This window comes from Trachypithecus francoisi, unplaced genomic scaffold (genome assembly GCF_009764315.1).
Source record: "Trachypithecus francoisi isolate TF-2019V2 unplaced genomic scaffold, Tfra_2.0 Lachesis_group6, whole genome shotgun sequence".
NCBI classification, from domain to species: Eukaryota; Metazoa; Chordata; class Mammalia; order Primates; family Cercopithecidae; genus Trachypithecus; species Trachypithecus francoisi.
Window position 1 is genome coordinate 83885054 of NW_022681471.1, and position 12706 is coordinate 83897759.

At 38.4% G+C, this 12706-nt stretch overlaps 1 pseudogene; it reads left to right on the forward strand.

Moving 5' to 3' along the window:
• The first annotated feature begins 411 nt into the window (after positions 1–411).
• Positions 412–10983, forward strand: LOC117077344 (annotated as a pseudogene).
• Positions 10984–12706: the final 1723 nt, after the last annotated feature.

Below are 12706 nucleotides of genomic sequence, written 5' to 3' on the forward strand. Positions count from 1 at the left end.
CTGTGCGTTCCAACAAAACTTGATTTTGGTAGGGGGGATGTAGGGGGGGAAATGGGCCTGGTAAATCAAAGTGGGACAAAAGCAGTAGTCATTTCGGTTTGAATTCTCTGTCCGTTTTTTCCTAAATGTCTTCATGATGGAAAGTCTCATTGTGAAACCAAAACTCAGAAAAGTCCTCTGTGTTTTGCTATGGCGTTAAGGTGATTTCTGTGCCTCTTCGACTATGACACAAACAAATCTGTCCGTAGTTTGATTGGAAAACATGCGTAGTTATCATTGCTCTGTGAATTATTTTGAAAATATTTTCAAAATTAAAAAAGTACAAATCACCATTTTGCCATGGAATATTCATATATATACCTAAGCTACACACTTTTTCCAAATAAAAATATTCTATTTTCAGTGGGAAATATGAGTGAGCATGTAAGAACAAGATCCCAATCCTCAGAAAGAGGAAATGACTGAGAGTCTTCCCAGTCAGTTGGATCTGTGATTGTGAGTCCTTTAACATTTGATGTTTTCTATTAACACAGTTTATTTTTAAAAATATTTTTGAGCTAGTGTACATGCACTGATACAGATGTTCCATGCTGATAAAAAATGATGATGGCATCTCATGAAGGAAACTTTGGTTCAGGAACATTATATTCTGGTGTTGCCTGTATGAATATGGATATTTCTCTCTCTCTCTCTGTGCATATATATATTTTTATGTCTTCAGATTTATGATTTGATGCACATATGCATTTGTGTATTTATGTTATTGACTTTTTGTTCCCACACGCACACCCTCAGGTCCAGCAGCCCGCTGAGGAAAAACGTCAAGAAGAGGAACCACCAAATGAAAATCAGGGTATTGCACCTAGTGGGGAGATTGAAAATGAAGGAGCACCTGCTGTTCAAGGTGAAGGGAGAGTGGAGAATAATGCTTATGGGTGGTGGAGGTATATTTATGCATTATATTTTATGACATACCAGTAACAGGAGGACAGAAAACATTAGGAAGGGATCCTAAACATTTCCTGCTGCTGCTGTGGCGAGTGGTGGGACAAGGACACATAAAAAGCCACAAAACTTTCCTACCATTTTGATAGAGGCTTTTTATTGATTGGGTATTTGCATGGTTGCTGTAAACCTTGAGTGTTTTCTGGAGCTCCTGTATGGTTTGTTCAGCCATTTTCTGGTTTTTGTTTAGCTTTGTTTTGTTTTTGTTTCTGTGGAAGAATGGCAGCTTGCAGCTTCCTAGTCTGCCATCTGTGGACATCTCATGTATTTTTTTTTTTTTTTTTTTTTTGAGACGGAGTCTTGCTCTGCCACCCAGGCTGGAGTGCAGTGGCCGGCTCTCAGCTCACTGCAAGCTCCGCCTCCCGGGTTCACGCCATTCTCCTGTCTCAGCCTCCCAAGTAGCTGGGACTACAGGCGCCCGCCTCGTCGCCCGGCTAGTTTTTTGTATTTTTTAGTAGAGACGGGGTTCACCATATTAGCCAGGATGGTCTCGATCTCCTGACCTCGTGATCCGCCCGTCTCGGCCTCCCAAAGTGCTGGGATTACAGGCTTGAGCCACCGCGCCCGGCCCATCTCATGTATTTTTTAAGAAACTGTTTAACGCACATTTATTAATGCTTTCTCATGCCGCGTAATATGCTAAGTGCTGGAGATGTCAGTGCCAAATTTTTGCCTAAAGCTCATAGTCTAGTCAGAATAACTCAAACAAATCACTGATTTAATGTGATAAGAATAAGAGCAAATGAGTACAAAAGGGGCAAGTAAGTGTCTAGGGCCAGCCTTGGGAAAGGAAAGGGCAATGTTTGAACATTACTGCTTTCCTGTTTTCCTGGCAACAGACTCCTTAAATGACTAACCTACAGGTTTTTATTTCATAATGATGAGGGAATAAACATTATCATTTCCTCGTTCATAGTTCATGTTTTAATTTGTAAACTGATGACCTTTTTATCTTTTAAGGGCCTGACGTGGAAGCTTTTCAACAGGAATTGGCTCTGCTTAAGATAGAGGATGAGCCTGGAGATGGTCCTGATGTCAGGGAGGGGACTCTGCCCACTTTTGATCCTATAAAGTGCTGGAAGCAGGTATGTTGTTCAATTAAGATGCAAACTATAGGGTGTTTATTTTCACAATATTATATTTTGTGTGACACAGAGGTAAAATTACTGCAACTTTAATATCATACTTCACATCTAAAGATTCTTTGAAGGTAGTTCAGATCCCAGATGGCTGCCTTACACACTATCAGAGATAGAGGGCCAGGTGTGCTGGCTCATGCTTTTAATTCCAGCACTTTGAAGGCCGAGGCAGAAAGATCACTTGAGGCCAGGACTTCAAGAGATGGAGAAAAATGGGTCAAAGCTAATTGGATTACGGTATGAAAGATATGAAACATGCTAAGAGAGACGATATCGAGTGTCTTCACAGCTATGTGAAGTAATGCAGATATTAATTAGCTTGATATAGCCATTTCACAATGTGTATATATATTTTAAAGCATCATGTTATGCGTGATAAATATATATGATTTTACGTGCCATTTTTAAAAAAGATATGAAAACGTGTTCTGACTTTTGAATGTAAGTCATTTAACCAACAGCCAATAATTTTCAGATATTTTTATAGAGGCCTGTTTTTAACAAATACGTAAGATGTTTATAATAAGCATCAGTTTATATTGCAATGTTAACTGTGATGGTAATGGCTTAAAGCTAGCGCGGGTATTCAGTTTACTGTATAAACTGAACTGCTTTTAGGCATGTAAAGAGGCAGGAGAACCGGTGAAAATAGTGACAAATGTTTGCCCTACTTAAAGTAAGTACATAATGGCTAAACTAGTCCAAAGTAACATTTTTACACTTTTTCATAAGAGACACAAAACAAATGTAATACTATTCTATTTCCTTCACTTAGGGAGTTCTAAGCATGTTCTATATTCAGAGTGTTATTTCATATCAAAATATTTGAATGATAATTTGAAAATATCTTTTTCCTTTAGGATTTTGTTTCGTTGAATTTTCATTGAAAGAATATGTGTATTTTTTTTTTTTTTTTGCTTTCCACTTATATATACAAAATAGACTTACTTGATTTAATTCATTCTGAACTTGAACAGTCTCTTTGTTTCCTTGTTCTACTAGAAAAAGTGGCATGAATTAAAATATTGTTAATATGCCTGGAAGTCTACCTTCAGAGTTTATTCAGAGGCTAACTGGATGTAGGCTAAAGGGTCACCCTCAGGGTTCTGATATTAGTTCATCAACACGGTAGTTGTATATCTCTAATGTCATATGAATAAAAATCTCCTGAGTAACGGGCCCTAGTTTTATATTTATGTTATAGGTGATACGCAACCATAGGTTTACACCAAGGCAAATGAAGACTGAAACCAAGAATGTTATTCTTAATCTGGAAATTTGACTGATAACATTCTCTTAATAAAGTTTTACAGTTTTCTGTAAAGACTCCTTGCACGTTTTTGTTAAATTTATTTCTGGATCTTTAATACTCTTGAGAATTTTATCTTTTTTGAAAATTTAAATCCTGTGTTTGAGATGGTACATGGAGATAAAATGTTGGTACATTGATTTTCTATCATAGATAGATAGGAAGCTGGAAGCTTTCATAGGGGGATGCCAACAGCTGCACAAATAGAAAAGACCACGTGGGGCCAGGCATGTCCACCATGGGCTTCCCACCTCCCCTTTTTTAGCACATGCACAGTGAGAACGAAGTGAGCAACATGGAGTAGCTCAAGCTGAGGACTTGCCTGCATAATAAAAGGTTAGGGTGGGGCCTGGGAGAGATTCACGCCCTATGTAGGTGGTACACCTGGTCCTAACCGGTTGTTTGTACCCTATGTAGATGATCAGATACTGCCTCCCCACTAGTTCATCCATAAAACCCCCTGCATTTCACTGCAGGATGGCAGATGTTTTTCTGGGACCCCTGTCTGTAGTAGAAAGCTGTTCTCTTTGTTTCTTCTATTAACTTTCTGCTCTAAACCTCACTTTTGTTGTGCCCATGTCCTTGATTTCCTTGTCTGTGAGACCAAGAACTCCAGGTGTTACCCCAGACAACGAGGCCACTTCAATACTAGCTGTGGGTCTGAGGTATATGGCTTTTATTCTATTGAAGTATGTTCCTTCTTTCCCCGCTGTTTTGAGGGTGTGTATCATGATGACATACTGAGTTTTATTAAATGCTTTTCCGCATCAATTGAAATGATTATATGGTTTGTAACCTTCTTTCCATTGATATGATTTATCACATCAGTTGATTTGCATATGTTGAACCATCTTTCCATCCCAGAGATAAATCTCACTTGGTCGTGATGATTATTCTTTCTAATGTATTGTTGAATTTGATTTGCTACTAGTCTGTTGAGAATTTCTGCATCAATATTCATCAGCGGTTTTGCCCTGTAGTTTTCTTTTTTTGATGTGTCTTTGTCTGATTTTGGTATCAGGGTAATACTGGTCTCATAGAATGAGTTTGGAATTATTCCCTCCTCCTCTATTTTTCAAAATAGTTTGAGTAGGATTGGTATTAGTCCTTCTTTAAATGTTGGGTAGAATTCAGTAGTGAAGCCATCAGTTCTGGGTGTTCTTTACTGGAAGACTTTTAATATGGCTTTGATCTTATTGCTTGTTATTGGTCTGTTCGGGTTATGGATGTCTTCGTGATTCAATCTTGGGAGGTTGTATGTGTCTAGGAATTAGTCCATTTTTTTCTAGATTTTCCAGTTTATAGGCATGGAGTTTCTCATAGGAGCCAGTTATGATCCTTTGAATTTTTGCAGCATCAGTTTTGTAATGTCTCCTTTTTCATTTCTTTTTCTTTTTTTTTTCTCTTCTTTTCCTTTTCCTTTTTTTTTTTCTCAAGACAGAGTCTCCTTTTGTCGCCAGGCTGGAGTGCAGTGGCATAGTCTCAACTCACTAGAACCTCCACCTCCAGGGTTCAAGCAATTCTCTTGCCTCAGCCACCCTAGTAGATGGGATTATAGGCGCCTACCACCACGCCTGGTTAATTTTTGTATTTTTAGTAGAGATGGAGTTTTGCCATGTTGGCCAGGTTGGTCTTGAGGTCCTGGCCTCAGGTGGTCCACCTGCCTCAGCCTCCCAAATCCTTTTTCATTTCTGATGTATTTATTTGGGTTTCTCTCTTTTTTTCTTAGTTTGGCTAATGGTTTGTCAATTTTGTTTAACTTATTAAAAAAGAAACTTTTGTATTATTGCTTTTTTGTAGGGTTTTTTCTTTTTTTTCATAATTGAGATTTTATTGGTTGAGGATCCGTACAGACATTTCAATCTGTACACAATTCTTAACATATGTAACGAAATTCTAAAAAGCCAAGTGTTGTAATTCTTTTTTAAAGTTATTTCAGTGACTTTCCAGCTTAAAATTTGAAAGCAATTTTCCTTAAGAGGCTATCAAGTACCAGTATCTTCACATGTTGGTCAGCTGTGACATACGGCCCACAGTTCACAACTGAATAGCATGTACACTACATATTCAAATCTGTAATCTTTCACAGCGCAGTAACAAAGTTATTAGAAAAACAGGACTACCACAACCAAAGATGTTACAAAGTGCACACAATTCTGACAGGGAGCGCCATGAACAAGGAGTGGTTTTCTTTAGGAAACAATTCTACTAAAAAACATGAGAATAGAAGTAAAATAAAATGTTCAAGACATTAAATGCAGGACTGACACCATATTGCCATTTAATATGCTTTGTGTTATAGGACATAAAAACTAATCCCCCATCTATGGAATGTTAAGCTGACACCCGAGACAGTCAAAGCCTCCCATAATTCAATATCCCACACTATTTTCTGGTTGTACCAAAAAATAAACAACCAACAAATGATTTCACCTCTTAAAAAAAAGCATTTACACTTAAAAAATGGGATGAGGTGGGATTCCTTCCTTCTTAAAAATGTTTCTAGAGCTACTAAAAGACTTGCATTTACAAAATAGTTGATAAAAATATTCCTCTGGATTGTACAAGAAGGGAGACAGGGACCACTGGTAAGACATGGTATATATGTCTCGGCTTCTTTCTCTCCTGCTTCATCAGAGGCTGACTCTCCTCATTTTTCGTTTCCTGTTTTCTGCAGGTAAATCTTCTTCTTCTTTTTTTTTTTTTTTTGAGATGAAGTCTCGCTCTGTCGCCCAGGCTGGAGTGCAGTGGCCGGATCTCAGCTCACTGCAAGCTCCACCTCCCGGGTTCCCGCCATTCTCCTGCCTCAGCCTCCCGAGTAGCTGGACTACAGGCGCCCGCCACGTCGCCCGGCTAATTTTTTGTATTTTTTTTTTAGTAGAGACGGGGTTTCACCGTGTTAGCCAGGATGGTCTCGATCTCCTGACCTCGTGATCCGCCCGTCTCGGCCTCCCAAAGTGCTGGGATTACAGGCTTGAGCCACCGCGCCCGGCCTAAATCTTCTTTAGTTTCTTGGTTAGCCATTTTGGCCTGTTTTCCCTTTTCCCTTTTATTTGCACTTTTTTGTCTGAAGATTTATCAGCTGACAACCGCGCTGATCTCCTCTTGGGGTCTTCCTTGGCGGCCCCTTCAGCGGAGCTGACCTTCCTCTTGGGCATCCTGGCGGCAGGGAAGGCGCGTGCCAGGTGTCTGTGGGCCGCAGCGCGCCTAGAGCCTTCGCGAAACTGGGCTGCCTGGCCGCTGCCACTCCTCCTGCTGCCCGAGCTGCTGACTGTAGGGTTTTTTCATTTCAATTTTGTTTATTTCTGTTGGGATCTTTATTATTTCTTTTCTTTTAATTTTTGGTTTGGTTTGCTCTTTCTTTGCAGCTCTTTAAGATGCATCATTATTAGATTGTTTATTTGAAGTTTTTAACTTGTTTTATTGTAGGCACTTAATAGCTCTAAACCTCTTTCTGAGTACTGCTTTTGCTGTATCTCATCGGTTTTGATATGTTGTGTTTCCATTATCATTTGTTTCAAGAAATTTTTAAATTTCCTTCTTAGCTTCTTCATTGACCCATTATTCATTCAGGAGCAGATTATTTAGTTTTCATGTATTTGTATAGTTTCCAAAATTTCTCTTGTTATTCATTTCTAGTTTTATTCCATTGTGGTCTGACAAGAAGCTTTATATTATTTCAATTTTTAAAATGTTTTGTGACCTAACATATGGTCTGTCCCTGAGAATGATCCGTGTGCTGAGGAAAAGAATGTGTATTCTGTGGCCGTTGGATGAAATGTTCTGTAAATATCTATTAGATCCATGTGTCTGTAGTGCTGATTAACTTTGTTTTTTTTTTCGTTTTTTTTTTTTTTGGCTGTTGTTATTGTTGTTGTTGAGTTTCTGTTTGGCAGATCTGTCCAATACTGAATGTGGGATGCTGAAGTCTCCATCTATTATTTTATTCCGGCCTATCTCTCTCTTTAGCTCTAATAGCATTTGTTTTATATATCTGGGTGCTCAAGTGTTGGGGTGCATATATATTTAAAATTGTTAATATCCTCTTGATGAATTGACTGCTTTATTATTATATAGTGACCTTTTAGTCTCTTCTCAAAGTTTTGCTTTGAAATCTATTTTTTTCTTATTTTTGTATCTTTTAAGTTCAGGCATACATGTGGTGCAGGTTTGTTATACAGGTGAACTTGTGTTATGGGGGTTTGTTTTATAGATTATTTTGTTACCCAGGCATTAAGCCTGGTACTCATGAGCTATTTTTCCTGATCCTCTCTCTCCTTCCATCCTCTGCTCTTCGTAGGCCCCAGTGTCTGTTGTTCTCCTCTGTGTGTTGATTTTTTCTCATTTTTAGCTCCCACTTATAAGTGACAACATGCAATATTTAGTTTTCTGTTCCTGCATTACTTTGCTAAGTATAATGACCTCCAGCTCCATCCATGTTCTGGCCACGGAGATAATGTCATTCGTTTTTATGGCTGTATACTATTCCATGGTATATATGTACTACATTTTCTTTATCCAGTCTACCATTGATGGGCTTTTTGGTTGATTCCATGTCTTTGGTATTGTGAATAGTGCTGCAGTGAACATATGCGTACATGTGTCTTTATGATAGAACAGTTTATACCCCTTTGGCTGTCTACCCAGTAATGGGATTGCTGGATCGAATGGTGGTTCTGTTTTTAGGTCTCTGGGGAATCAGCACACTGTTTCCCACAATGGTTGAACTAATGTACACTTCCACCAACAGTGAATAAGTGTTTCTTTTTTCTCAACAACATCACCAGCATCTATTATTTTATTTTATTTTATTTTTTACTTTTTAATAATAGCCATTCTGACTGGTGTGAGGCAATATCTCATTGTGGTTTGAATTGCACTTCTCCAATTATCAGTGGCTTTGAGTTTTATTTCATATTCTTGTTGGCCACATGCATGTCCTCTTTTGAAAATGTTTCTTCATGTCCTTGGGCCACTTTTTAATAGTATTATTTTTTGTTTTGCTTTGTTTTCTGAGACAGAGTCTCAGTCTGTTGCCCAGGCTGGAGTGCAGTTGCATGATTTCTGCTCACTGCAACCTCTGCCTCCCAGTTTGAAGTGATTCTCCTGCCTCAGCCACCCTAGTATCTGGGATTACAGGCATGCACCACCATACCAAGCTAATTTTGTACTTTGTTGGTTTAAAGTCTGTTTTGTCCAAGAGTAGGACTGCAACTCCTACTTTTTAAATTTTTTTTTGCTTTCCATTTTCTTGGTCAATATTCCTCCATACGTTTATTTTGAGATTTTGAGCCTGTGTGTTCTTTGTACGTGAGATGGGTCTTCTGCATCTATCACACCGATGGGTCTTGACTTTTTACCCAGTGTATCAGTCTCTGTGTTTTTGTTTGGTTGAATTTTTACTGAAGGTATATGCGTTTTTTGCTTTCCTCTTATACATATAAAATAGATTCACTTGATTTCATTCATTCTGAACTCGAACAGTCTTTTTCTTTCCTTTTTGTACTAGAAAATGTGGCATGAATTAAAAATGTTTTTTTTTTAAATTATACTTTAAGTTCTAGGGTACATGTGCATAACGTGCAGGTTTGTTACATATGTATACTTATGCCATGTTGGTGTGCTGCACCCATCAACTCGTCAGCACCCATCAATTCATCATTTATATCATGTATATCTCCCCAATGCAATCCCTCCCTCCTCCCCCTCCCCATGATAGGCCCCAGTGTGTGATGTTCCCCTTCCCGAGTCCAAGTGATCTCATTGTTCAGTTCCCACCTATGAGTGAGAACATGCGGTGTTTGGTTTTCTCTTCTTGTGATAGTTGCTAAGAATGATGGTTTCCAGCTGCATCCATGTCCTACAAAGGACGCAAACTCATCCTTTTTGATGGCTGCATAGTATTCCATGGTGTATATGTGCCACATTTTCTTAATCCAGTCTGTCACAGATGGACATTTGGGTTGATTCCAAGTCTTTGCTATTGTGAATAGTGCCGCAATAAACATACGTGTGCATGTGTCTTTGTAGTAGAATAATTTATAATCCTTTGGGTATATACCCAGTAATGGGATGGCTGGGTCATATGGTACTTCTAGTTCTAGATCCTTGAGGAATTGCCATACTGTTTTCCATAATGTTTGAACTAGTTTACAATCCCACCAACAGTGTAAAAGTGTTCCTATTTCTCCACATCCTCTCCAACACCTGTTGTTTCCTGACTTCTAAATGATTGCCATTCTAATGGTGTGAGATGGTATCTCATTGTGGTATTGATTTGCATTTCTCTGATGGCGAGTGATGATGAGCAGGACCTCTTCAAGGAGAACTACAAACCACTGCTCAGTGAAATCAAAGAGGACACAACAAATGGAAGAACATACCATGCTCATGGATAGGAAGATCAATATCGTGAAAATGGCCATACTGCCCAAGGTTATTTATAGATTCAATGCCATTCCCATCAAGCTACCAATGAGTTTCTTCACAGAATTGGAAAAAAACTGATTTAAAGTTCATATGGAACCAAAAAGAGCCCGCATTGCCAAGACAATCCTAAGTCAAAAGGACAAAGCTGTAGGCGTCACGCTACCTGACTTCAAACTATACTACAAGGCTACAGTAACCAAAACAGCATGGTACTGGTACCAAAACAGAGATATAGACCAATGGAACAGAACAGAGTCCTCAGAAATAATACCACACATCTACAGCCATCTGATCTTTGACAAACGTGAGAGAAACAAGAAATGGGGAAAGGATTCCCTATTTAATAAATGGTGCTGGGAAAATTGGCTAGCCATAAGTAGAAAGCTGAAACTGGATCCTTTCCTTACTCCTTATACGAAGATTAATTCAAGATGGATTAGAGACTTAAATGTTAGACCTAATACCATAAAAACCCTAGAATAAAATCTAGGTAGTACCATTCAGGACATAGGCATGGGCAAGGACTTCATGTCTAAAACACCAAAAGCAATGGCAGCAAAAGCCAAATTGACAAATGGGATGTAATTCAACTAAAGAGCTTTTGCACAGCAAAAGAAACTACCATCAGAGTGAACAGGCAACCTACAGAATGAGAGAAAATTTTTGCAACCTACTCATCTGACAAAGGGCTAATATCCAGAATCTACAAAGAACTCAACAAATATACAAAAAAAACAAACAACCCCATCGAAAAATGGGAAAGGATATGAACAGACATTTCTCAAAAGAAGACATTCATACAGCCAACAGACACATGAAAAAAATGTTGTTAACTACCTTCAGTGTTTATTCAGAGGCTACCTGGATGTAAGCTAAAGGGTCACCCTTAGGGTTCTGATTTTACAGTATTTGTATACCTCTCGTGTCATCTAAATAAAAATCTGCTGAGTAACGTGTTCTAATTTTATATTTATATTATAGGTGATGGGCAACCTTAGGTTTAAACCAAGACAAATGAAGACTGAAACCAAGAATGTTGTTCTTATGCTGGAAATTTGACTGCTAACATTCTCTTAATAAAGTTTTACAGTTTTCTGCAAATAATTCTTTCACATTGTTGTTAAATTTATTTCTAGATTTTTAATACTCCTGATAACTGTATATTTTATGAAAGTTTAAATCCTGTGCTTGAGATGGTATATAAAGATAAAATACTGGTACATTGATTTTCTATCATAGATAGATAGGAAGCTGGAAACTTTCATAGGGGGATGCCAGCAGCTGCACAGATAGAAAAGGCCACATGGGACCAGGCATGTCCACCATGGGGGTTCCACTTCCCTTTTTTAGCACACGCACAGGAAGAAAGAAATGAGCAACATGGAGTAACTCAGGCTGAGGACCTGCCTGTATAATAAAAGTTTAGGGTGGGGGCTGCCAGAGATTCATGCCCTATGCAGATGGTACACCTGGTCCTATCCAGTTGTTTGTACCCTATGATACTGCCTCCCCACTAGCTTATCTATAAAAACCCCTGCATTTCACTGCAGGATGGCAACCCTTTTTTCGGGACCCCCCTCTGTAGCAGAGAGTTGTTTTCTTTCTTTCTCCTATAAATTTCTGCTCTAAACCTCATTCTTTGTGTGTCCGTGTCCTTGATTTCCTTGTCTGTGAGACCAAGAACTCTCAGTGTTACTCTAGACCATGAGGCCATTTCAATGCTAGCTGTGGATCTGTTGTATATGGCTTTTATTTCAGTGAAGCATGTTCTTTCTATACCCAGTGTTTTGAGGGTTTATATCATGATGACAATGTTGAGTTTTATTAAATGCTTTTTCAGCATCAATTGAAATGATCATTTTTTTTATTCTTCATTCTGTTGATATGATTTATCACATAAATTAATTTGTGTATGTTGACCCATCCTTGTATCCCAGGGATAAATCTCACTTGGTCATGATGAATATTCTTTCTAATATATTGTTGAATTTGATTTGCTGGTATTTTGTTGAGGATTTCTGCATCATTGTTCATCAGTGATTTTTGGCCGGTAGCTTTCTTTTTTTGATGTGTCTTGTCTGGTTTGGTATGAGGGCAATACTGGCCTCATATAATTAGTTTGAAAATATTCCATCTTCCTCTATTTTTCAAAATAGTTTGAGTAGGATTGGTATTGGTTTTTCTTTTAATGTTGGGTAGAATTCAGCAGTGAAGCCAGTGAATTCAACAGTGAAGAAAAGTCCCAGGCTTTTCTTTACTAGAAGACTTTTATTATGGCTTTGATGTTGTTACTTGTTATTGGTCTGTTCAGGTTATGGTTTTCTTCCTGCTTCAGTCTTGAGAGGTTATATCTAGGAATTAGTCCATTTGGTCTAGATTTTTCAATTTATAGGCATATATTTGCTCATAGGAGCCAGTAATGATCGTTTGACTTTCTGCAGCATCAGTTTTAATGTTTCCTTGTTCATTTCTTTTTTCTTTCTTTCTTTCTTTTTTTCTTCACAGAATTGCACTCTGTCGCCTAGGCTGGAGTGCAGTGGCGCAGTCTTAAGCTCACTAGAACCTCCATTTCCTGGGATCAAGCAATTTTCTTGCCTCAGCCACCGTAGTAGCTGGGCTTACATGCACCTGCCACCACACCTGGCTAATTTTTGTATTTTTAGCAGAGATGGGATTTTGTCATGTTGACCAGGCTGGTCTTGAGTTCCTGGCCTCAAGTGATCTGCCTGCCTCAGCCTCCCAAATAGTTTTTTTATTTCTGATTTTATTTAGTTGGATTTTCTCTTTTTTTCTTAGTCTGGCTAATGGTTTGTCAATTTTAGTT